General features: G+C 43.6%; 1 protein-coding gene across 4 annotated transcripts in view; it reads left to right on the top strand.

Moving 5' to 3' along the window:
• MTUS2 (microtubule associated scaffold protein 2) overlaps nt 1-25,684 on the top strand; it is a 537,267-nt gene that overhangs the window by 426,340 nt on the left and 85,243 nt on the right. The window lies entirely within an intron of this gene.

Below are 25,684 nucleotides of genomic sequence, written 5' to 3'. Positions count from 1 at the left end.
AAACTTCCCAAACTGGTGAACCTACAGATTCAAGAAGTTCAGTGAGCGTTAAACAGGATAAGCCCAAAGAAATCCATGCCCATACATATACCATAATCAAGTTGCTGAAAACTAGAGATGAAGAAAAAAATAATGAAAGCACTCAGAGGAAAATTTCACATTTCCTGTAAGGGACAATTCAGGTGTCTGCCGATTTGTCATCATAAACCATGGAGGTCACAAGACAGTGGAACATTTTCAAAGTACAGGAAGAAACAACCATCCACTTAGAATTCTGTAGCCGGCGAGACTATCCTTTAGAAATAAAGGTGAGAGAAAGTCTCAGATGAGGAAAACTAGAAGAATCCTTTGTCTGCAGACCTGGTCTAAAAGAACGGTTGGTTGATGGAAGTTGTCCAGAAAGATGGGAAATGACGCCCATTCAAGTTCTAGAAGAAATTAGAGCAACATGAATGAAGAGCAACAAATAATAAATGGCTGGATATATATTGGACTATACTTTTCCTAGTGAGTTCCTCAAAATATAGTAAAAGCTGGAAGCCAAAATTATAACATTGTCTACTGGGGTTTTCAGTATATGGAGATGTGATTCACAAGATTACCACACAGAGGAGATTGGGCAAAAGGATCTATATGGCAGTAAGATTTCTTTGTTCCACTCATGGTAGTAAAATGATTTTAATTAGTCTGTGAGAAGTTAAATTTGTGTATTATAGTTCCCAAATCAACAACTAAAAACTTATATGAAGAGACATGGCCAAAAATGCAATAAAAAATTTTAAAAAGGGGCATGTGGGTGGCTCAGTCTGTTAAGTGTCTGACTTCGGCTCAGGTCATGATCTCACAGTCCATGAGTTTGAGCCCAATGTCGGGCTCTGTGCTGACAACTCAGAGCCTGGAGCCTGCTTTGGATTCTGTGTCTCCCTCTCTCTCTACCCCTCCCCCTGCTCACACTCTGGCTCTCTCTCAAAATAAAATAAATACATAAAAAAAAAAAACTTTAAAACAATTAAAATGAAGCACTAAGAAAATGTTCAAATAACCCTAAAGAAGGCAGGAAGGCAGAAAAAGGAGAGCTAAAACCAAAGGAACAAATGGGAACAATCCTCCACTCAACAATCACAGAATACACATTCCTTTCAAGCGGACAGGAGTGGAATATTTGCCAAGATAGACCATATCTGGATCATAAAATGAACAAATTAAAAATAATTGGAATGATACAAAGTATGTTGTCTGACCTTGATGAAATTAGATAAAAATCAGTATGAGAAAGATAACAGGAGAATCGTAAAACATTTGGAAATTAAATAACATACTTCTGAATGGATCATGGATCAAAGAGAAGTCTCAAGGGAAATTAGAAAATATTTTAAATTGAGGGAAAATAATACGACATTCAAAAATCTGTTGAACATGCTAACATAGTGCTTAGAGTGATATTTAGAGTATTAAGTTCTCGGAAAAGAAAGGTCTCAAATCAGTAATCTAAGCTTTCACCTTAAGACTGAATGAAAACAATATATACTTGTAGCATGTAGCACAATTATAGCACAAACCTACTTCAAGCCAATGAAATAATAAGGATAGGAAGAAAAAGCAATGAAATTAAAAATAGAAAAATTAAGAAAGAATCCATGAAACCCCAAACTGATTCTTTGAAACAGTCAATAAAATCGATAAACCTTGAGGCACCTGGGTGGCTCAATCAGCTAAGTGTCTGACTTAGAGTCAAATCATTATCCTGCGGTCCGTGGGTTCGAGCCCCGCATTGGGTTCTGTGCTGGCAGCTCAGAGCCTGGAACCTGTTTCAGATTCTGTGTCTCCTCCCTCTCGCTCTTCCCCTCCCTCGCTCGTGCTCTGTCTCTCTCTGTCTCAAAAATAAATAAGCCCCCCCAAAATTAAAAAAAAATGGTAAACCTTTTGTAAGACTAACAAAGAAAGAAATTTACCAGCATCAGGAATGAAGAGAAGGGATATTTTCATGGACACAGGTATTAAAAAGGAATGAGCTATTGATATGTGGGACAGCTGGGTGATTCTCAGAAGTACTCTGCTGAGTCAACTAAGCTAGTCTCAAAAAAGTACATCCTCTGTGATTCCATATATATGATACTTTCCCAGAGATAAAGCTATAGTGACAGAAGGCAGATTAGTAGTAGCCAACAGACAAGTGTGTGTGTGGGGGGGGGGGGTTGTTGCATGTGAAATTTTTTTTTTTTTTAGTAACTAAACTTGTATGTTCTGGTTGTGGTGGTAGTTACATAAATCTATAGGTGTTTTACCCAGTCAGTGTTACTCTGTGTTAATTTTTTAAATAAGTAAGTTTTGTTAGAGGAGAAAAAGGTGACAACTTACACAATCACTTTCCTATTGTCCTTTGGGTCTTACTCATTTGAAACTTGCAGGGCAGGCATATCTATTTAGTGTTTGGTGGGGTGAATGTTCACTTCTTTATGGGAATAGGTCATATCTGCAGTAGGTCACTGTGTGAAGTGTGAATTTGTGGCGAGTTATATTCAAAGCACTTATTGCCTCTGATGTAGGCATACAAATGCCCTCCCCAAAGCATGCCACAGAGCTCAATGAGAACTCATGCTCTCAACTTCACCTTGAAGAGCCTGAGAGACAAAAAAAGATTTGACAAGGGAAGTTAATCTGGGTAGAAATTAGTGTCTAGACTCCCATTCTTCCTCAATTAGAGAGAAATTAGCCAAGCTGGAAAGGGGAAAGAATGTTCCAAAAGAATCTCAAGATTCAGCCTTAGTGTGTTTGCCCCTGCCTTGGGCTGAGTCCTAGAGGAGGGACTTAAATAAGTAGAACCCCCACCACCATAATTTGGGGGATCGCACAGTGGTGGGGTCCCTTACCTTGCGCAGCCCACTTGGGACTACTGGTGGTTACGCACGGGACTTCTCTCAAGACACAGTGGTTGGAGGGAGGAGGAGCAGAGCGTGCTGGAGAGTGGTAAGGGCAGAACGAATCTCCTGCAAGCTTCAGAGGGTGGGGGCACCACCAGGACAAGATGGAGCAGGGGACCTGTGCGAATCCAACAGCCGGAGGGCACAGTCCTCCTAGGATGTCGTGAAGACAAAGCCAGGGACCACAGCCCTTCAGGTTTTCCGCAGCAGCAGGTATGATGCGAAAGGTCACACTCCCAGGATCCTTCCAGAAGAGTCATCACTCAAAGGCTGCCAGTCCAGGAAGTAGATGGGAGGTGAACCAGAAGCCGGCAAGCTTCCTACCATGGTCAGTGACATGAGTCCCCGGGGATCAACCCAGGGTGGAGTGGGAGAGGAGAAAAACCCAGGAGGGAGGTTTTAAACTAGAAAGTGGCTGATTTATGTAAACTGACGTTGAGAAATGATGGGGTTAGCTCTCACCCAAAAGCAACTAAATTACATTTCACAATACTTTGCAGAATGGAGACTCAAGAATAGAGATTAAGGGCAGAGCAGAAGAAATTTTTTTAATACTTTTGAATTTTTGAAGTTCATATCTGTTAACATGCCTTTAAAAAAAAACTGTTACAACTGAAAGACAGGAAAGAATGATGGTATTAGTGGGGTTTTGTTGCCCTGGCAACATGTTGTAGCCTCCAGATGAAGTCCCAGAACCATAACGGCCTTGTACATGAGATAATCTCTTGGCAGAGTTGGAAAACCAGAGCTCAGAGAGGCCAAGTTAGCCAAGGCTGCACAGCAGAGCCAGGATTTGAAGGCATCTGACTTTCAACCTGTGCTCTTCCCTTCTGTTCCACGCCGCTTCTCACAGCGAGAAGATACACAAGGACAGCTCAGTTCCCATGGTGCCTCTTTCATGGAGCATAGAGATAGAGGACCCGAGCAGGACACAATAAATGCTGGCACCAGAGTGGCCAGCCCTGGCCCCGCTGTGGGGCAGCTGTTAAGTCTCAGATGACACTAAAGAATCATCTCAGACCCTGAACTCACTCTTACTCCTGAGTTGGCATTGTTATTTGAAATGACATATATTAACATTTGTTTTAACTTAAAAAATATCAGAGTTTAAAGAAGGGAATTTCCAAGAGAAAGGAGGATCGCCCCCTGCCACACACACACTCACACATTCATCTCTCTGTGGATTAGATCTGGCATAACCGGTGAGGTGCACTGTGTTGGTGATGCCACTACTCCTAATAGTTTAAATTGTTCTGCTAGAAGGAATGCGTCCAAGATGGGCGTATGGGGGCGCTCTGACTTTACCAGCCAAGAAAACACAGTCCTCAGCTGAGGCTGCTACAGAATAAATCCCATTGGGGGAGAGAGCTGTGACTGCCTGCTTTCGCTTTCCCTTTTAGGAACGTCTACCTAGATTTTAGGATGATTGAACATAGTGAAGGAAGAAAGAGGTAGCACAATCCAAATGAGCATGTGCAGCCGGCTGAAAACCTTTCTGCTGCTGCCGGTAAACTATTGCGAGGGTCCTGAAGGGGCAGATTTCTGGGCTTCCGCCCAGATGCAGGTGGTGCTGGGGCTGAGGAAGAGTGGAAGCTGTATGCCCGGAAGAACTCTGGAGCACATAAACTAGACTAGACAGGAGCCAGGGCAAAGTTTGCAACAGTGGCCAGCAAAGACCAGTGGCTACAATTTCTAATGCAATGAAACAAAGGGGTTAGCTACTATGCAATCAGAAGCTACCATGCTTAGAGCATAGGGCCTCGTTACAGGATGGGAAATAACCTGCCAGAGAATAGCAATTACTTACAGGCAAAAGCACAAAGAGGGACTCCTGTTCTGGTTCCCCATCTTTGTTGTTGGCTAATGTTGCGGATGCTTATCATGTGCCAAGCACATGGGTGCAGGCCCCCTACCCCAGTCCTGTTTAATTCTTCCTGCAACCCTGTGGTGGGCACTGTCATTAGTTAGAGGTGAGTTACTTTGCCTGAAGTCACACAAGTAAATCAGAGCAGGGCTGAGATCGGAAGCAAGGTGGCCGCAAGGGTCATCACTGCACTCTGCTGCTTCCAGCAGTTTACATTTGGAATGATGCTTAGTACAACAGAATAAGGAAAACTGGGGATCAGAAAACCTGACTCAGCTCTGCTCCTTAGCAGCACTATGGCCTGGAAGACTCACAGAACACTCCCCCGCATTTTAGCTTCTTCATCTGTAAAAGGAGGCTTTTATGAGGATGAACAGACACAATAACAATACATGTAAAAGTGGCCTCAACACTGTGTGACAAGAACTGCTTATTCAGACAATAATCATCAAGCGCCTGCTCTGGATTGGAGCTGTGCTCAGTGCTGGGAATATAATAGGGCACAAAACGGACCTGGTGTGTGTCCTCATAGAGCTCAGGTTCTAGCAGAAGGATGGAGCGAGTTGCCACAATAAAAATATAAGAAGCAATAGTGGAGGCTGTGGACTAGTCTGGGAGGTCAGGGATATGAACTCTGAGATTGAAGAGGGTCAGGGAATAATATTTCCAACACATTGCGGTAGGAGGGGAGTGTGGCTGTATGCAAAAAATCACCATGGAGGGGACGGTCCATAGACTGGAAGGAGGCCAGGGAGGCCAGCAGAGCACGAGGCTGGGAAAGTGGTGTCCCGGCCACATCACACGGAGCCTAGGCAGTGATGGAGATCCTGGTTCTTATCTGAGAGTCAAAGGAAGTCTCTGCATAGACAGTGATCTGAGAAGACTCGCATTTCAAGAACAGATGGGTGAGGAGACCACACGGGAGGCTATGGAAGTAACAAATGGGAGTGCATAGTGGTGCCTGGGTCCAACATGGCGGGCACGGTGACAGAGGTCGCTGGATGGTGGGCGAGATATTCAGGAGGAAGCTGAACAGGGCGTGGTGATGTGTGGAAATAGCAGTAAAGAAAAGGTTTCTGCCAGGGGCGAGGTCTGGATGGCTGGCTGGGGAGGAGGTGAGTGGGGGTACTCTTACTGGAGTAAAAATGAAGAGATGAATATACTCTGCAGAGGTTCACAAAGTTGGCTGCCAGTCATGGAGAGTGTGAGGTTCTTCTCAGACATCAGGCGGAATTGTCAAGTGGGCTACGTAGAACTGGCCCTCTGGAAACCACTGGCTAGGACATTTTGTCTGACGGATCCACTTCGTGAGGAAGCAAGAAAGCACCTGCTGTAGGCATTCACCTGAGACACAGACCCTTCCCCTCAGAGAGCCTCATGTGTGACCTTAAAGGGATACATGACAATGAGAAAATGTCAGTCAGTGTGTGATGAATTATCAAGTGTTGATACTTGATTCTCCTGGAGGAAGTGAGGCTCACGTGGGAGACACCAGACAGGCTGAAGGACAGGTGGCAGAGGAGAAAGTGAAACAGCAACGTGAGCAAGAGGAGAGAGGAGTACGGGGCCAAGGCAGGAAGCAGTGAGGTGACAAGCTGGCCATAGTTTGCCGTGTGTATGTTCGATGCTACCGGGTCACGGAGTCCAGCCACTTAACCCAGAGACATATTTGAGGATGAAACATGCATTCTTTGCATTGTTGGCTTTCGATTTCACCGGCTTCTGGTCTTGTGAAAGGATAAATCACTCACTGCAAATGGCCAACACAAGTTCAAAGGACATGAAAATTAAGTGCGTGTATGTGTTTATATGTGTTTTTTTCCTTATGCATGGCTTCAGGCAATTAACTTTAAAATAAGACGTGAGACGTCTATCCTAAAGGAGATGATGTCTATTTCTGCACAACCCCTGCTATCGGGGGGCTCCTGGGGGTGACCCTGTAATCTCATGTGGAGGCCCTGCAGTGGGAGGGAATGGACAGGTGTACAGAATTAAGGCCTTTTTCAAATTTTCATACACATGAAAAAAAAAATGTATTCTGCTTTGAATAAAAATAGGTCAGGAGAAAGATTTCTCATTCTGGGGCTTTCAGCGTTGTACTCCTGCCACATCGGGCCTGCGATCTTCTGTCCCCTCTTTCAGGGCTCAGACGCAGTGTGGCCCCAGTGGTTGCAGAGCCTGTGAGAAGGCGTGCAGCGGGAGAGTAGCCTTGGGTGTGGTCTTCACTGAAAGAAGGTTCCCATCCGTGGGGCGCTTGCAAGGAGGAAGTGTTTGTCTTTAATTTCTAACTGTCCACTTTTCCTCAGTCAGAGGGAGAAACTTACTTGTGCAAAACATACAAAATAGTTCAGGGACAGCCACTTTGGGGCCCATTTAAAATAGGTTGACCTATATTGCATATAATTAAACCTGGAGTACAGGTTGCATTTTGAAAATTGCTTTTAAGCTAATGAATACTTTTGTAGTGCACTATAGCAAAACTCCAAAGAAGGAGAAGGGTGAAAAAAACTTACGTATATTTATAAGACATCTCTTCGCATGAACATATTTTGTGAGATGTAGACAGCAAGGGAAAATATTACAGCTAAATGAAGAATCGTCTCTTCCACTGGAGGAGACTTTTTTTATATAAAACAAAATAGAGTCATGATCGTTTCCATTTCCTTATCCAAGCCCCGTGGAAGTCCTGTGCTCACCAGACCCCTGATATTACCTCAAATCTCTGACGTAACCATGATTTATGTCCACAGTCAACAAAAGTACTAGCTTTTTGTAACCCAGGGTCTGCTCGGGATGCAGAAGTTGGCATGTGCATTCACTCTCGGTACCGTTTCAGCCTGTAGAGAGGGAATCCAAACGGCCAATGGGAAGAGCTCAGTCTGAACTGTATTCTGAATTCCCATGCCCATTAATAGTCTGGGTCCCTTGAAAGCCACAGGATTAATCTGAAGGCCTCTGATACGTACAATTGCCAAGCACCGTGTTCTATGTGGTTTTTCTCTTATCTCGATCCTGACAGCAGCTCGGGTACGTGACACCGGTTCAGCCACAGCTGCTGACATCACTCCAGGGACACATACCTCAGACATCCGAGGCCTGCATGAGACACAGCCTCATCTGCTCAGTCTGGAAATCATTCAAACATGGCAGCCCCAGCGGCTGGAGCCCAGCCAGCAACACTCCTAGCACTGCCCCTGTGTCCAACCTGTCTTAATTTAAGCCATTTAACCTTTGTTATTTCAGGCTGAAAACAGGTTCCAGCTCCTCGGGCAGCAATACTGCTGGCCTAGAGACATCGAGCTGTAGTTGTTAAAATACCACTAGGGGTGGGGCACCTGCGTGGCTCAGTCAGTTAAGCCTCCGGTTTCAGCTCAGGTCATGATCTCGCAGTTCCGTGAGTTTGAGCCCCATATCAGGCTCGCTGCTGTCCGCACAGAGCCTGCTTTGGATCTTCTGTCCCCTTCTCTCTGTCCCTGCCCCGCTTATGCTCTCTCTCTCTCTTTCTCAAAAAACAAACGTTAAAAAAAAAATACCACTGGGGCGGGGGGGGGGGGGGGGACTGCTGTATCAATTTGTAACCCTAGTGTTGGGACCAGATTGTAATCCCAATCCCAGTTACATTCATCGATTACTTATTCTTTTCTTCTGTGTCTGTGGTATCCCAGCTGTGCTGTTCGGGCTATGGTGTCCAGCAGGGAATAAGACCAACACTGGTGTCCAGGCTACAGTTTGTCAGTATGAGAGACAGTCTTAGGAGCATGAAAATGCAGGCTGACAATGAGTCAACATTAGTGAGAAACACAAGGTCCTTCTGTCTTTTATGGGCTGACCAGGAGATCATTTCTGGTTTCATTGTCGCTGTGGCCCCTCTCTCAGCCTATCCCTGTCCTCTGAGGAATGATGGTGGGGCATCTCTGGGTGCTGGACACGCCACACTCACAGATGACTGAGGTGCCCTGACCTTGTTGCCCAAGTGCCCAGGCAGGGAGTAGGCAGGAAGTAGAGATGTCAAGGATAACCAAGAGGGTTTCAGCCGCTTCCTACTACAGGCCTTTTTGTACCTGTTTTCCTCTACCCTTCAGACAAGGGGGGATAGAGAATTCCTTTAGCCCCCTACCCCATCATATAAGCACGTGGCAGTGGTCCCGAATGTCCCCAACCACTGACATCTCTAGTGCTGGTGGCCTATTGCATGCCATTGCTGGAGTCCTCCTTTCTTGATGAATGTTTATTTATTTTTAAGAGAGAGATTGAATCTTAGGCAGGCTCCAGACTCCGAGCTGTCAGCACAGAGCCTGACATGGGGCTTGAACCCACAAACCATGAGATCATGGCCTGAGCTGAAGTCGGATGCTCACCCGACTAAGCTGCCCAGGCGCCCCCACTGGAGTCCTTCCCATCACAGGTTGGTCCTTTCATACAGTATAGAGGCAACTGAACTATAGGGTAGAGCTGCTGTGCACCAGATCAACCAGTAGTGGAATCGCCAACACTCACGATACCATCCCATCCAGGCATGAACCAAACTGAGACATTTTGTTTGTTTTCCAGAGTGGAAAAAAGATTCCCACCAGTTGAGAGACAGTCATGATTATTTTAGCGTTTTGATCAAACCTTTCCTAGCATTCTTTCCACACTGGGGAAGGGACACTGTGTCTCAAACAGGGTACCCCACTTCAGTACATACGGCATGTTTTATAAAGAAGCACAAAAATAATAAGATACTGGGAACACACCTAACCAAAGAAGTGAAAGACCTGTACTCTGAAAATTATGAAGCATTGATGAAAGAAATTGAAGAAGACCCGAACAAATGGAAAGAAATTGTATACTCGTGCATCAGAAGAAAAAGTATTGTTAAAATGTCTGTACTACCCAAAGCAACCTATACATTTAATACAATCACTATCAAAATAACACCAGCATTTTTCACAGATGTAGAAGAAAATTTGCATGGAATTTCACAAAACTAAAATTTATTTACTTTATTTTTTAAATTTTTAACATTTATTTATTTTGAGAGAGAGAGAGAGAGAGAAAGTGAGCAGGGGTAGGGCAGAGAGAGAGGGCAACACAGAATCTGAATCAGGCTTCAGGCTCTGAGTGGTCAGCACAGAGCCTGATACGGGGCTCGAACCTGTGAACAAGATCATAACCCAGGTACCCCACAAAACTAAAATTTATATGGAACCAGAAAAGACCCTGAATAGTTAAAGGAATCTTGAAAAAGAAAAAGCCAGAGGTATCATGATTTAAGATGTTAGGTTATATTACAAAGCTGTTGTGATCAAAACAGTATGGTACTGGCACAAAAACAGACACATAGATCAATGAGACAGAATAGAAAACCCAGAAATGAACCCACAACTGTGTAGTCAATTAATCTTCAACAATGCAGAAAAGAATATCCGATGGGAAAAAAGTCTCTTCAATAAATGGTGTCGGGAACACTGGAGAGCAACATGCAAAAGAATAAAAAGGGACCACTTTCTTACACCATACACAAAAATAAATTCAAAACAAATGAAAGACCTGGGTGTCTGGGTGGCTCAGTTGGTTTTAAGCATCTGACCTTGGCTCAGGTCATGAGTTTGTGGGTTCAAGCCCCTCATCAGGCTGTGCACTGACAGTGCAGAGCCTCCTTGGGATTCTCTCTACCTCACTCTCTACCCCTCCCAACTCTGTCCATTTCAAAATAAATAAACTTCAAAAGTGCAATAAAAAATTTAAAAATACATGAAAGACCTAAATGTGAGACAGAAAACCATTAAAAAATCCTAGAGAACACAGATTGGCCATAGCAACTTCTTAACTAGATACATCTCCTGAGGAAAGAGAAACAAAAGCTAAATAAACTATTAGGACTTCCTCAAAATAAAGAGCTTCTGCACAGCAAAGGAAACAATCGACAAAACTAAAAAGCAGCCTATGGGATGGAAGAAGATATTTGCAAATGGCATATCTGATAAAGGGTTGGTGTCTAAAATATAAAAGAACTTATAAAACTCAACACCCAAAATATGAATAATCCAATTAAAAATGGGCAGAACACACAAATAGATATTTTCCCAAAGGTTGTTGTCAACTTTGACTTTGCCATTGCAGATCATTTTATTTTAAAACTGAAAAAATAATTAAGCCACCTTTGCAGTCATTGCAAATAGGGGAAATGTTTTAGGACACATGGTTTATGAACGACTTATGTGGGATTATCACATCTGAGTAGAATTTGAGTTTGGCTCCAGTGGTTTAGGATTTTTGATGGGCACATTCTCAGCTCCTGTATCCATCTGAACTGAAAAAGCCAGGTCAGTACTTTAGGTCTTCCTATGTATAGCTTGCTCAAGGCTGTTAGTTGTCTTGTCCCCGGAAGTATTTCCTAGTGGAACTGCCATTACAAAGGGCCACCTGCATCTATCCACCCCCTTCTATTTCTTATAGCAGTGACAACCTGTAAATTAAGCTTATTTAGATCTCATAGACACAGTTACAAACTCAGTGCTTCTGTTCTCTAAATTTTTTAAATGTTTATTTATTTTTGAGAGGGAGTGACACAGAGCATGAGCAGGGGACGGTCAGAGAGAGAGGGAGACACAGAATCAAAAGCGGGCTCCAGGCTCTGAGCTGTCAGCACAGAGGCCGATGCAGGGCTGGAACCCACGGATCGTGAGATCATGACCTGAGCTGAAGTCGGCCACTTAACCGACCGAGCCACCCAGGCGCTCCTGCCTCTGTTCTCGTTGAAACTAATCAGAGTTTTAATCATCTTTCCTTTTACTTACAGAAAGGAGAAAATAAAACTTGTTTTAATGATAATCTTTTTTTTTAATAAAGAGAAAGTTTGTGGGCATAGGGGTTTATACGAGGGTTGAGAGTAGCTGATGTATTAGACAAACAGTGGATTTGTGGGATGTATTTGCCTTGAGCCTAAACAGATACTTTGGGGTCTCTATTGGGCTGAAATAGGTTGGCTAGGAGCAGAGCCACTGCAGAGGTTTCCACTACGTTACTTTTTGAGAAATTCCCTAAGGGCTATTCATATTTATAGTTGGTTTCAGGCTCAGCGGAACCCCAAGGGCTTTGGCTACCCCTGGAGCAGGTGTCATAATACCAGGCTGCCTCCCTCCGGAGCCTCCTGCTGGGGTGATGGTGTGACCGGAACTCCACTGTGGCAATAGACAGTGTGACATGAGCAGGAGTGTTAAGTTAGACAGGTCTGGTCCCTTCCTTCAAACAGCTCCAGGGGAAATACCCCAGAATGAGGGCACCCTCCAGAGCTTTGAGGACCTGCCTCACACTCCCCGCCAGTTTTCTTTTACGAATGTCTTAAGGTTCATTTATGTATTTCAAGAGAGGGAGAGAGAGTGCGTGCATAAGCAGGGGAGAAGCAGAGAGGAGAGACCTGAGTCAAGATCAAAAGTTGGCCGCCTATCCGACTGAGCCACTCAGGCCCCCCATTTTTTAAATTAATTTTTTCAATTTTTTATTGTGAAATGTAAATATAATAAATAATAAAAGAAAATATAAATAAAATTTACCATTTGACCATTTTTAAGGGTACAGTTCAGTTGCGTTAAGTACATTTGTGTTGTTGCACAGCCTTCACTGCCATCCTTCGCTTTTTCGTTTTTGCCACCAGACGCTCTATTCCCATTAAACACTGGCTCCCCATTTCCCCTCTGCTCTCTGTCCCTGTGAATTTGACTCTTCCAGGTACCTCACAGGAGTGGAATCACACAGTATTTATCCTTTTGTGTCCAGCTCATTTCACTCAGCATAATACCCTCCGGGTTCAACCCCAGGTTCAACACCATGGGGACACCCAGCTGACGGAAGAGTCCTCAACTCCCTCACATCTCCGGACCACCATAGTTCTGAGGAGATTAAGCAATAATTTTCATTAAGTCAGGTATATGTTAGAGAATCCTTTACGTACAGTAAAGTTCACACTTTTGGTGTACATTTTATATGAGTTCCGATGTAGCAATGTTTTTAATTTTTTTAATGTGTATTTATTTTTGAGACAGAGAGAGAGAGACAGAACATGAACAGAGGAGGGGAAGAGAGAGAAGGGGAGATACAGAGAGAGAGGAAGGCACAGAATTGGGAGCAGGTTCCAGCCCAGAGCCTGACACGGGGCTGGAACTCACGAGCTGTGAAATCATGACCTGAGCTGCAGTCAGATGCTTAGCCAGCTGAGCCACCCAGGCACCCCATGATGCAGTAATGTTTTTAAATGTTCCTAGCTCAGCAACTGATAAACCTGAAAGTGGATGTGTGAGGTTCAGAAAGAAAGTAGAATGCTGGCTACCAGGGACTGGGGTGGGAGATGGAGATGAGGAGTTAGTATTTAATGGCCACAGAGTTTCTGAGTAGATGACAAAGCTCTGGGAGATGGATGCTGGCATGCTTAATGCTGCTGAATTACACCCTTACAGTGGTTTTAAATGTATCATCTGTGCAGTGATATCTAATAACGTGGGAGTCCTGAAATGGCTTTAAAAAAAAAAAAAGTCTGTTCCTTTTCATGGACTCAACTAGAGAAATCCATACATAAGTCAGTCACAAGATTGCTCCAGGAAGCATGAATGAAGGTAACAGAACTGCACACCCCGTCTTTCCAGGGCCAGTGGCAAGCAAAGCCCTGGTGAAGACAAGATGACAAGCTTGCAATCAACCCAAACTTCAGATACCTTTATTATTGTTTTGATAGGTTGCCGTCTCTACTGATCCCTAGGGCTGCTCAGAATAATGCCCAGCCTGGCAAACTTCCATCTGGAAAATAGCACAGAGGCCAAAGGCCATTGCCCTTTGTGGTTCCTTTTCTGATGCTAATCCCTGATATGACCCTGAGCAAAATTCACTTCTGTTTCCTAGATACCAAGTGCAACTATCACCTTTGAAAACTTTTGCCTTAGCCTCTCTCCCAAAACAGATACTCACGCAACCTGCAACCCATAACTTGCTAATTAACAGTAGTGGGTCTGCTACTCTCCCTGTTATCTGTGTGCAGTGTCTCCGTGAGATGTTGAGTTTTTGCCTCATGTCGCCAGCTAGTCCCCAGGACTCAGGAGCTACCTGGGGTAAGGGCCACAGTTCTCGGATGAGGCTGAAGATGGGACTCGGGCTGTATCCCCGTTAGCTTTTGTCCACATGGTCCGCACTGTGATGAGCACGTGTAGCCGGGGAATCAATCCTCCCTGAATTCAACTGCACTTAAAAAACAGATCTCTGGTAAGCACTGTGAGAGTGACAGTCTTATTTTTAATGTTACATTTTTAAAGTATGTTATAAATTATAGAACACTATGTAATGATTCTTTTCATATCATTAATTCATTCAACAAGTATTACCAGATGCCTACAATATATCAGCACTATTCTAGGCTCTGATGATCCAAGGTAGAGTTTCTGTCCTCATGACCTGTATTCTAGTGGGAAAGACATAAACACATGTACAGGGGCACCTGAGTGGCTCAGACGGTTAAGTGACTGACTTTGGCTCAGGTCGCGATCTCATGGTTTGTGAGTTCGCGGGCTCTGTGCTGACAGCTCAGAGCCTGGAGCCTGCTTTGGATTCTATGTCTCCCTCTCTCTCAGACCCTCCCCCACTCATGCTCTGTTTCTCTCTGTCTCAATAATAAATTAAACATTAAAAAAATTTTTTTAAACACATGTACAGTATAACATAATTTGATATAATTATGAATGCTACAAAGAGAGTAAAGCCAGGGTAATGGCTTAATAAATCTGGGGGTAGGGTGGGTTGCTTCGGGGTAATCAGGGAAGAGGTGACTTAAATGCTATGAAGGAGCCGGCCTTGTGGAAATTCGGCGAAAAGAATATTCCAGCCAGAGGAAGAGTGAAATGCACAGGTCCTGAGACGGTCATGGGTTTGAGGTATCTGAGAAACTGCAAGAAAGTGTGGCTGGGATGCCAGGAATAAGAGGGCAAATAGAAGGAAGTGAAGCTCAAGCACTAAGCAGGACTCAGATCATCTATCTGTGGTCAGTGCTATGGGAGCTTTGAACCTGGATAGTGTATGACCTCATTTATGTGTTTGAAAGACACCCCACCCGAGCTGCTTTGTGGAGAATGGGTGGTGGAGAGACCGGAGTGGAGGCAAGAAGGTCAGGTTAGAGACAGTGAACAGAACCCAGGTACAAACAAGGTCTGATGGCTTGGACCAGGATGACAGTGAAGGAGGTGGTGAAAGGTAAACTTGGATATATTTTGAAGGTGGAGCACACAGTGTGGGTGGATTAGATTTCGGAGAAGCAGTGAAGGGGAAGAGAGCAATCAGAGAGGTCTCTTCGGTTCTTGGTCTGGATAGGGAGTGATTTGTGGTGCTGTTAACCCAGGTGAGGAAAACAAAGCGGGCGGGGGGGGGGAGGTGGCAGGGACAGTTGAGAAGGGGGATGTCCTCGCTCTAAATGTACCTATACGAGTTCCAGCCAAGTTTCTCCTTTATTAAGAAAATCCATAGCATTTATGCATGGCAGCGCCAGGATTATGAATCAGGATGCGTAAAACCCATATCTATCACCAGTCCACTAGGCTATGCCATACGACAACTTAACAAACCCTTCAGGGATGCTACTTGTTTTGCTTAAGTGACTGTTTTAAGAAGACAGGAACATAAGTCTTTTTGTCAGAATTCATTAATATATTCATTATGTAGGGGAAACATTGTCATGTCGTGCTTTCAAAATATGGTGTCTTTCAGATCTTTTTAAAATTGGTGCCCTGCAGAAAGCTGAGAAGAGAAGAAAAAAGTCTTTGTCTGTCTCTCATGCTGTCAGATGTGAAAGGAAGTAAATGACACCCAGCTACACGGAGACAGTTTTAGGGTCTTGTTTCTACAAACTCTGTAAAACTAATAACAATGGCATGTGGACTCATGAACTTGTATTTTTATGTGTTTATACTCAGTTGCGGTTAATATTTCAGTCACCCACCAGGGACAGAACACTGCCAGATATGATGAAAGACTTTTTAAAAGAATAATCACATGGTTTGCATTATCAAGAGAAGCATATAATCCCAAGAAGAAAACCAACTTCCCCAAACACTCAAAAACACAAATGCAGAGAACATATAATCAATATCTAATAATTCCTGGTGTATATGTTTCAGTTCTCTGGCATTTTGTTTGTTTGTTTTAGAGAGAGAGAAAGAGAGAAGGGCAGAGGGAGAAAGAGAGAGAATCTTAAGCAGGCCCCCTGCTCAACAGGAAGCCCAGTGTGCAGCTCTGTCAGACTCTATCCTGTGACCCTGGGATCATGACCTGAGCTGAAATCAAGAGTCAGACACTCAACCAACTGAACCACCCAGGTGCCCCAATTCTCTGGCCTTTAAATCTGTGTAGGAAAATGCTGTGTGGAAGAAAATCCCAGAGTCACTATTAGCTTAGCCTAGAATAGTGCTCGATGTAGAGAAAGCATTCACCAATATTTGTCGAATAAATTAATGACATGAAAATAACTATTACAAAGTGCCATATGATTTGTAACATACATTTAAAAATATAATATTAGGAATTAAGGTTGTGACTTCCACAGTTCTTGGCACAGATATACTTTTTAAATGAAATTAAATTCAGGAAGGATTCATCGCATGGCTATACCATCAGCTTGGATTTCTACCGTGAGAAATCCAAGTCCGCTGGGACTGGAAGAATTGTAACAGCTCTGTTCAGAAATATTTTCTCCAGATATGTGTACTGCATGTCTGCAGTTCCCAAGACCAAACACTTGAGGGGAGATGATGAGCCAGTGCCTAAGAAATGGAATGAGGTTTTGATCTTTGTTCACCACTGTGAGGCAGTCCTCACTGGGCGGTCCTCACTCAGTTCAGGACCTACACCCAGTCAGGCTACTTGAGGCCAATCATGTATAACCATGGTTGGTCTTGTCTCTGTAATCCTTGGCCATCAAATAAAACCCAGCCCTCCCCCCTTACCCGTGACTACCTCATTCCTTCTATGAGTTTGTGTTAGGTTGAGTTCTTTACAAGCATTCTGAGACAGGGATCTGGGAGCACATGAATTATTGGAGAATTGGGTGCCAATAAAACCCCTAAGAGAATAAGGGAAGCAAGACAGGAAAATAGCAGAGCTGCTGGGACCATAGCTAAGACCAACTCCAGAACTCATTGAATGCCACCTGCTAAATGGGCCACAGCAATATTCCCAAGTGAGGAATATGCTGCCTCCAAAATGCAAAGCAGCCTACCAAGGGTTTATTTCTTTCCTGGTGTTAGGAAACACAAGGTATGACAATTTGTCCTTCACCTTGGAATACACGTTCTGCATTGCCACACACCACTGGGCCCCTAGAAACATTATCTATGTGTTGGCCCCCTGTGTCTTTGAAGAGTTTATCACTTCCTTCTGGAACATGTGTGTCTTCCCAAGATCTTCACTGTGTTTGCCACTTTTTGCTCATCCAGTTGGCTTAACAATATTTCATCAATTTAGTGGCCAATTCTGCAGATGTTCGAATGGCCTAAGTCCTTTCAGACCTTACTGTGACAGGGAGCAGAAAAATGAACATGGCCCTGGGGCAAGGTTTCACTGAGTAGTAGTCATCCTGTATGGGGTTAATCGGTTCAGATCCTTCTCTTTGATTGGCATGAAGACCGCCTTTACCAGCGTAATAGTCACATGCCACATACCAGAGTCTGTGTTCATCTGCTCTAGTAAATATTACCACACCAGGCATATTCAGCCTCCTGTTTGATTAGGTCTGGGGTGGGACAGTGTCTTTCACCAAGATCCATCTGGTTTTTTTCCCACCCCCAGGGGCCAGTCTAGCAAATTAAATGGGGAAATACAATAAGGAACACTAGCCTTGCATTTGTTAAGTCTTTGAGGTGGCACTTACCTGCCATTCCTTCCAGAGTACAATAATGTGTGTAATTTACTCTCTCACCAAGGGTAAGACAACTTATGGACCGTTACTTCAATAGTACGTACTCTGCATGCAGAGGAGCCAATGGGAGGGGTCTGTCAATTGCTGAGTACTTCCATTCAGATCATACATATATGAATTAAGGAAAGAATCACTGAGGTCCATGGGCTCAGGGGACTCACTTTTATTTGAACTTGGGTCACAGTTCTATTAATTACTTGACTCCCATATGATCTGAATCTAACAGGGGGTACTTACCACCTGGACAGTAGGTATCAGTGTCTACTATGGCCTCGTGTCCAACATCCCTCAGAAAGTCTGGATATTTCCCTTTTTACAAAATAACAAGTCAAAGACATAGGTGCTCATCCATTCCAGATTTCATTTGTTATACATATTAAGCAATACCTCTGTTGGATGCCCATCTGTCTTACCTTTAGGGAAACCATGTTCCATTCCATAGGTCCCCACAGATCACCCATCATACTGTCATCCCAATCTGGACCATGGGTAAGTGCTGCTACATGGCCTCAGGCATTCTGAGATCCTCTTATTCCCATCAACACTGGAAAGTCCTGTTTTATGACAGCGTCTGCTGCTATCAATCCTGGTTTACAGAGGCGGGCCTCTATTGAGTTTCTCAGTGACACTGATATAACCCTCATCACCTTAGCAAGAGGTGTGTCTAAGGCCCTTCTGAGGAATATAGTCAGCTGGGTGGGTCTTCCGATCTATAAAAGGTTCTAGCATGCCCACTTGTCTTACTTTCTCTCCCTTTCTCCATGGTCTGCCATGGCAATTTTGACATCCCTGCTTCATTTATTGTGGGCCAGCACTTTTTCAGAACTCCTGTGAGACAGTAGCCTATTATAACCATCCATTTTCAGGCAAGTTCCCCCTTTCCTGCCATGAAAGGTTAGCCAGCTCCTTCAGGTCCTCTGCCTTTGGACCTCTCTCTTCCCTTAGCAGGTCTAGCACTTTCTGATTGGGTCATGCCAAGATTTGACCCTAGTGACTGGTCTTGTTGATAACAGGGGAGATAAGGTAGATCCTGAAGAAGACAAGTGTAGTCCAATAAGGCACATGCAGGCCATTGGATTTGGGAAATGGGAACATTCATATTTTCAAGTACTCCTACCCAAATATCTGCATCCTGAGTCTCAGGATCCAACTCTCTCCCACTCAGAGACATGGCTATGGTGTAGAAGGCTTGCCAGAGCTGAGAATCTTTCTTCTCTTAAACAACATGCCTACTATGCTTAGATTAGGTTCTGAGCCTGGTCAATGGATTCTTTATACTCTTTATGTTCTGCCAAGGAGACCTTCTAGCTTTCACACTGTGGTTGATGTCTGAGTGCCTTGATATGTCATTTTCTCTTGAAAGCATCTGTGCTGCTCAGCAGTGGCCACCCAGTTACGTAGTCCTTAAAATTCCTATTTCTCTTCATACTGCATAAAGGACAGAGACAGTGCACAAGCCTTTGTATTCCTTTCCACAAGTACCATATCCCAGGTCACCACACATGCTGTAACATTCCAGTGACCATTGCTACTCTTCTAGTCCACCATTGCCAGGGCTAGCGGATGATGCAACTCCAGAATCTATCCTTGGAGTCCGCGTCCCAGGACTACTTCTGGGCTACCTGGCTAATGTCAGTTTCCCCAAAGCAGAGCTGAGACGGATACTCAGGCACACGTGATTTGTGGAGAGAGTGATCTTCAGGAAGAGGGAGGGGCAGGGCAAGGAGAAGGAAGCAGCTGAACAGGAGTGTGGTCTCAGTGACGTCTAGTCATGGTCTCATTCACAAAGAGCCTCTAGAACATAAATCACCCCACAGAGTCATCCTGTATAGAGGTAGAGAGCTGGGTTACTGGCTACTTCTAGGGGTAGGAGTATTAACCTCCCATGAAGCTTCTCCCAGCCAATGGCCTTTCTCCTCTAATCAGGGTCATAGGCATGAGCTCTCCCAGCACCTGGGAGTGGACAAGGTACCCGAGCACCTCCTGCAGACTCTTCCCTTCACTGTTAACACTTGCCTCTTCCCCCTAATGATGTCATTCCATTTTAAACAAACTCTCCTACTTGTCAACCTTTTCCAGAGATGGTGCTTCCTTCCTTTCCTTAACTGACACTCCCAACTGTGCACACACCAGCTCTTCATCATGCTTCCACACAGCCCTCAAAGTTCATCCTATTTTGAGATTATGTCTGCTCTCTGCTTCCCCTTACCAGTGTCAGCTTCTCAAATGCTCTCACGACCATCCCATCCAGTCCCATTAACTAAAGACCTTTAAGCAGTTTCCTCTCTTCTCCATCCCAGTTCCTCTTGTAATTACTGGAGTTTCTCTAGACTGATAGCCCAACCAAGAACTAACAACGAAACCTCTGATTTCCGCACCTTCTTAACTCCAGGTACCTTTACCTTTCAGCCACCCACTCCAGGAAGTATGTCCTAGATTCTGTCTTAATCCAGGACTGCTCTACAGCATGAGCTCGAAGCCAGGATCACACTCTGACAAGCCCCCTCACCTTGTCCAGGGCTCATCTCTCACTCCTCCTATATCTTTTCTTCAGCGTAGAGACCCACTTGTGCCCACCTGGCTACTGAAAGAGTAGATCCCAAACTAGCAGCTTTGACAGTGCCCAGGAACTTTCAACACTGTGTCATCTCAGGTCCTAACCTGGACCCACTGAATCAGAACCTGCATTTTAACACATACTAGGATTTAGATGCCCCTTAAATCTGAGAAGCATGACCTTACCTGTGAGTTCCCTGGCTCTTTGTCCTTCTGCCAGACTCACCACACAGGACCCCCGTCATCCAGGGACACTGCAACATGGATGTCCATGGTTGTAAGCCTGCAGCAGAGTGGAGCTCACAGGGCTGTTGCTTATCAGCTCTTTTGTTTTCATCATCTCCTCCAGCTCCTCTCATCAACTATCCAGGGTGCTTACCGTTTCCTTCCAGCCCTGATTCCAACTCCTAATCCTACTCTCAAATTCAACTAGTTTTGGTTATCATGTATTAGAGTGAAATCATTATATTCAGTCTTGTTTTCAATCACTTTGAAGGTAATTGTTATATTTTGTTAATACAAATTGATATGTCTTTCCAACAAAGAAAGAGAATTACGAAACAGTTGGGAATTAGAAAAGTGGAACAACTAAAACAAAAGCCATTGATTTGGTCTTGGTATTATATGTCTGTTGTACCTCTTGCATTACTTCCCATACGTCTCTCTGTGTTTGATTTTTTTGTATGATTTTAAAATTAAATTTAAAGATCATGCCGGTATGAAGAAATATTTTTAATTTTCCCTGATCATCTGTGACCACTGGCCAGCCCGCCTGTTTCTCATTATATTATTTGCGTAATCTTAAAAACTGTAAACCAAGAATTTGAATTTGAAATGAGCTGGGGTCTGAATAAAAGCAAAATCTCCCAAGAGGAATATGTTCTTAAACCAGGCCTCAAGGATTTCTCGCAGATAGAGTTCCAGAAACAGAAGCACACAATGGTTTTAAAAATCATAAAATACATACACACCAAGCTTCATGATAGAGTCAGCAGAAACAACAAAACAGCAGATCCTCAGCCAGAAGACTCCAATAGTAAAGTTATCATCAACAGTGTTAAAAAAAAAAAAAGTATGTGTATTACGTGGTTTTAGAAGAGATGAAATCCAAACTGTGATTCAGGAACTGTCAAAAACTATCAAAGGATCCAGTAGAAATTATCAAACTTGGAAACATAATAATTAAAACCTAAAACTTAATAGAGCAGTTCAACCATGGAATAGATAATTCATGAACTGCAGATTTGAAGAAATTACACAGGATTTAGCCCAATAGGACAAAGAAATGGAGAATGTCAAAGAGGTTAAGAGCCACGGAGAAGAGAATGAAATAGGTCAACATATGTAATGAGAATTCCACAAAGAAGGAATAGAGAGAATTGGGAGAGGCATTATTGAAAATAATAATGACCAAGAATTTTTCAGAATTAATAAGTGACACGAATCCTCAGACTGAGGGAAAAAAAGAATCAAAGTAAATGAAAAGAAATTCACTCACTAAATAGTGTGTGGTATAATTGCTAAACACAAAAAACAGAAGATTTTTATAGCAATCATGGGGGGAAAGGGGTATCTACTAAGAGAGTAACACGGACTGAGAGTTAACTTCTTAGAAGTGATGGAGAGCAGAGGGCAGTGGGATGGAAAGTGCTGGGGAAGATCACCCGCCAGCCTGCTCTAGTACTCCCAGTAAAACTATCTTTCAAAAATGTGGGGGAAATAAGGACATTTGTAGATAAACACTGAAAGATTTACCCACCTACTGACTCTCAATAAAGGAACTTCCAAAAGACAAGTAGTCTCAGAAAGAAGGTCTGGGGTGAAAGAAGGAACATTGTGTCTGGAAATGGTTGTGTTTATAAGCCAGCAGTCAGCATGTATGAACTGTGAATGAGGAACTCCATAAAACGGGGCCGGGGCAATAAAGAAGAAATAAGGATGTGGTCCTTGGGTTTGGAGGACGTATGACTGTGGTTGAGACCTTAAGAATATGGAAACCAACTTGGCAATAAACTATTAATAAAAAAAAAAAAAAAGAATATCTCTGAAAGGGTTCTAGGAAAGCAGATCATGTGATGTGATTACTGTTCAATACACTGAGAAGACTTAATATCTAATCAGAGCAGATACTAATCTGTTCTGGAATCTGAAATCTGGCCTTTTTTTCTTTCATGGACTGAATGGAGGGCCATAGGATGGCCCTTTGTCAACAAGAGTCAAGATGAAGGCTAAAATGTCATGTGTTAACTACACCCTCTCCCCAGGAAATAGCACGCTTAGTAATTTAGAGGTACATATGGTCCATTGGCAGAATAGGCATGGGTATAAAATTTCAGATCTTATACTCTTTTCTATTATTCAAAGGATATAGGCCATGTCTGCACCCTCTGTTCCTCTTTTTCCCCTTTTAGAGATATTAGCATTTTACCTGTCTCATGTGTTACAATTATTTTCTTCAATCTTTAGATTCTCTTTACTTAGTTATGCTATCTTTTAATATATGTAAGATTGTGTTTTTTATGTAGTCAAATCTAAGACTATTCCTTTTATGTCTTATGAGTCTGATTTTATACTTAGGAAGACCTCCTTCCCCAAGTTATAATGATACTGTTCCATATTTGCCTCTGATACCTTGGTAGTTTTAATTCTAATGTTTAGATTTTAAACCCTTGTATAATTTATTTTGGTACGTGATTTGAGGTAGAGGATTTACTTTTTTTTTTTCCCATATAAGTAGCCTATTGATTCAACACCAGTGATTGAATTACTCAATCATTTACATGGATTTGAATTAGCACTTGTATTATTGAGTTCTAAAACGCACATGGCTCTGTTTCTGGCCTTTTATTCCATTGATTGACATCTACATCTGGGCCAAGACACCACACACACACACACACACACACACACACACACACACACACACATAGATATGTATGTACATAGCTATAAAGAGAGATTTCAAGCATTTTCTCTTCATATGATTATTTTTTAATTAATTTTCATGGCTGTTCTCATACATTTTCTTTACCAGATTAATTATTAAAACAACCTTTCTCCCTTTTTGAGATGTAATAATCAAGTCAGCAGATGGTAGTAGAATCAGAAGTTACAAAAGAGAAAGCCGTAAGCAAAAGCCAAGAAGCAGTACAATTCATGAGTAACTATAAAGCATGAGAGAGAGAAATGAATATAGAGACTAGTGGGCAGCAGTTGCAGAAAAACAAATAGAAAATGTAGGAAAATGCTGAATCGTGCATATGGCCCAGTTGCCATATGCGGTAGGAAGCAAGAAACACCTGTTACCAAGGGATGATAAGATGGCCAGGCCACCTCTTGAATAATTTCTGTTACTGAGCCGTTTAGGGCTGTTTAGTCTTCCACATATGCCAGTCCTCTGTGATACTGCTTTTTCACTTCTCTGTATTTCCTTCCAATAAATACTTAAAACCTTAAGCCTGGACTTTAGGAGAGAGGGAAGGGAAGGGAATTAGATGCATGTCCTCCACCCACACTTTTAAATGAAAGCCCCACCTCTCTCTCAGCAGAAAACATTGCTTTCTACTTCATCATGAAGGATAAGACTATGAAGCATGTTCTTCCCCGGTTTCTCACACCCTTGCTCCCCTACAAAATGATATACATCGCTGTGAACACTGTGTGTTCCTCACCGTTCTCAGAGCATGGGCACCCCCCTTTGCCTCTAATTAAATTCCTCTCCCCCTTGGCCCCACATGCATGCCTGCGCTCTTGGTCAGAGTCCACAGCTACTGCTTTGGGGCACTGCTGCATTCATCACCCCCACTCACTTATTTCTTTAGCTTCTCCTTCCTTCCCAACTGCTCTCGTGCTCCAAACATGCTCCCTCCCTCAAATACAGCCCGTGTACTCCACACCCTACCCCCTCACCTGCCTTCCACCACTGTCAGTTTCTGTTCCCGCCTCCCTATGGGCCCTGCTTTCACCAAGGGGGTCCCTAATGAGGACCTAGTGGCCAGTGCTGAAGGATATTTTTCTTTTATTTTTAATGTTTTCTTTATTTTTGAGAGACAGAGAGAGAGAGAGAGAGAGAGAGAGAGAGAGACAGCAGGAGCAGGGGAGGGTCAGAGAGAGAGAGGGAGACACAGAATTTGAAGACAGGCTTCAGGTTCTTAGCTAGCTGTCAGCACAGAGCCTGATGCGGGCTCAAACCCACGAACTGTGAGATCATGACCTGGGCCAAAGCCAGACGCTCAACCGACTGAGCCACCCAGGTGCCCCTGAAGGACATTTTTCAACCCCTAACTTGAATCACTTTGCTAACCATTGTGGTCGCTCCTTAATTGTGGAAACTCTACTTCCTTAGCTTTGATACAACACTCTTCTGATTTTCCTGGTTTTCTGCCATTTCTTCTCTTTCTCTTTTTAAACTGGGTCCTCTTTCCATCCCTGGATGATCCTGTCCGGGTTACTGCATGTGTGTGCTAAAGGTTCCCCAGACCCCATCCCTGAGCATCCCGGTTCCTACATCCACTTTCCTGCGTGTGGTTTCCACCTGTTGCTGGGAGCATCGACCAAGCAGATTGCAGATGGTGCCCATCGGTTTGCTGCCACCCTTCTCCTAACCTTGTTTATTCTGTTTCATTTTGGCACTACAGTCCGTGACACTGGGAAACCGCAGCCCTCGGGAATGGCTCACATTATGTGTCGACCTGACTAGGCTGCGGAGTGCCCAGATATTTGCTCAAACAATATTCTGGCATATGTGTGAGAATGTTTCCGGACGAGGTTAGCATTTGAAAGCGTCAACCATGCAAGGCAGAATGTCCTTTCTGATGTAGGTGGGCCTTGTGCAATCAGTGGATTCAAAACAGCTTTTCACTCAAAAAGGCTGAGTAAGAGAGGAGTCCTTCTGCCTATGGGCCTTCAAGCTGGGACACTGGCGTTTTCCTGTCCAGGGACTCAGTGGGACTCAGTGGAGACATTGGCCATCCTGGTCCTCAACCTCCAGACTCAAATGGGAACCACATCATTGGCTCTCCCAGGTCTCCAGCTAGCAGACAGCTGATCACGGGACCTTTCCGCCTCCAGATTGGCATTAACCGGCTCCTCATAATGAATCCCTTTATGCACATAAAACAGCTTTTTTTTTTACTGTGTTACATTATATGTATCTATTAGACATTACATACATATATAACCATGTATATGTATATACTAGTTCTTTTCCTCTTGGAGAACATGGACTAATGCACCCTCCTTGCTGTATTCTTCTCCAATTTTTTTCTCATAAATATATATTCTTACATATGTATTTATCATAAGGACACCCGGGCTGTCCTTTATCTAGTGTACTCACTGTCTCAAGTCTTGATTGCTTCACAGAGGAAGCTACCTAAAACTCCAGCCTTGCATCTCTTTCCCTATTCAGAA

The sequence above is a fragment of the Suricata suricatta genome, chromosome 4 (genome assembly GCF_006229205.1).
Source record: "Suricata suricatta isolate VVHF042 chromosome 4, meerkat_22Aug2017_6uvM2_HiC, whole genome shotgun sequence".
NCBI classification, from domain to species: domain Eukaryota; kingdom Metazoa; phylum Chordata; class Mammalia; order Carnivora; family Herpestidae; genus Suricata; species Suricata suricatta.
This window is presented reverse-complemented; position numbering and strand designations above follow the sequence as displayed.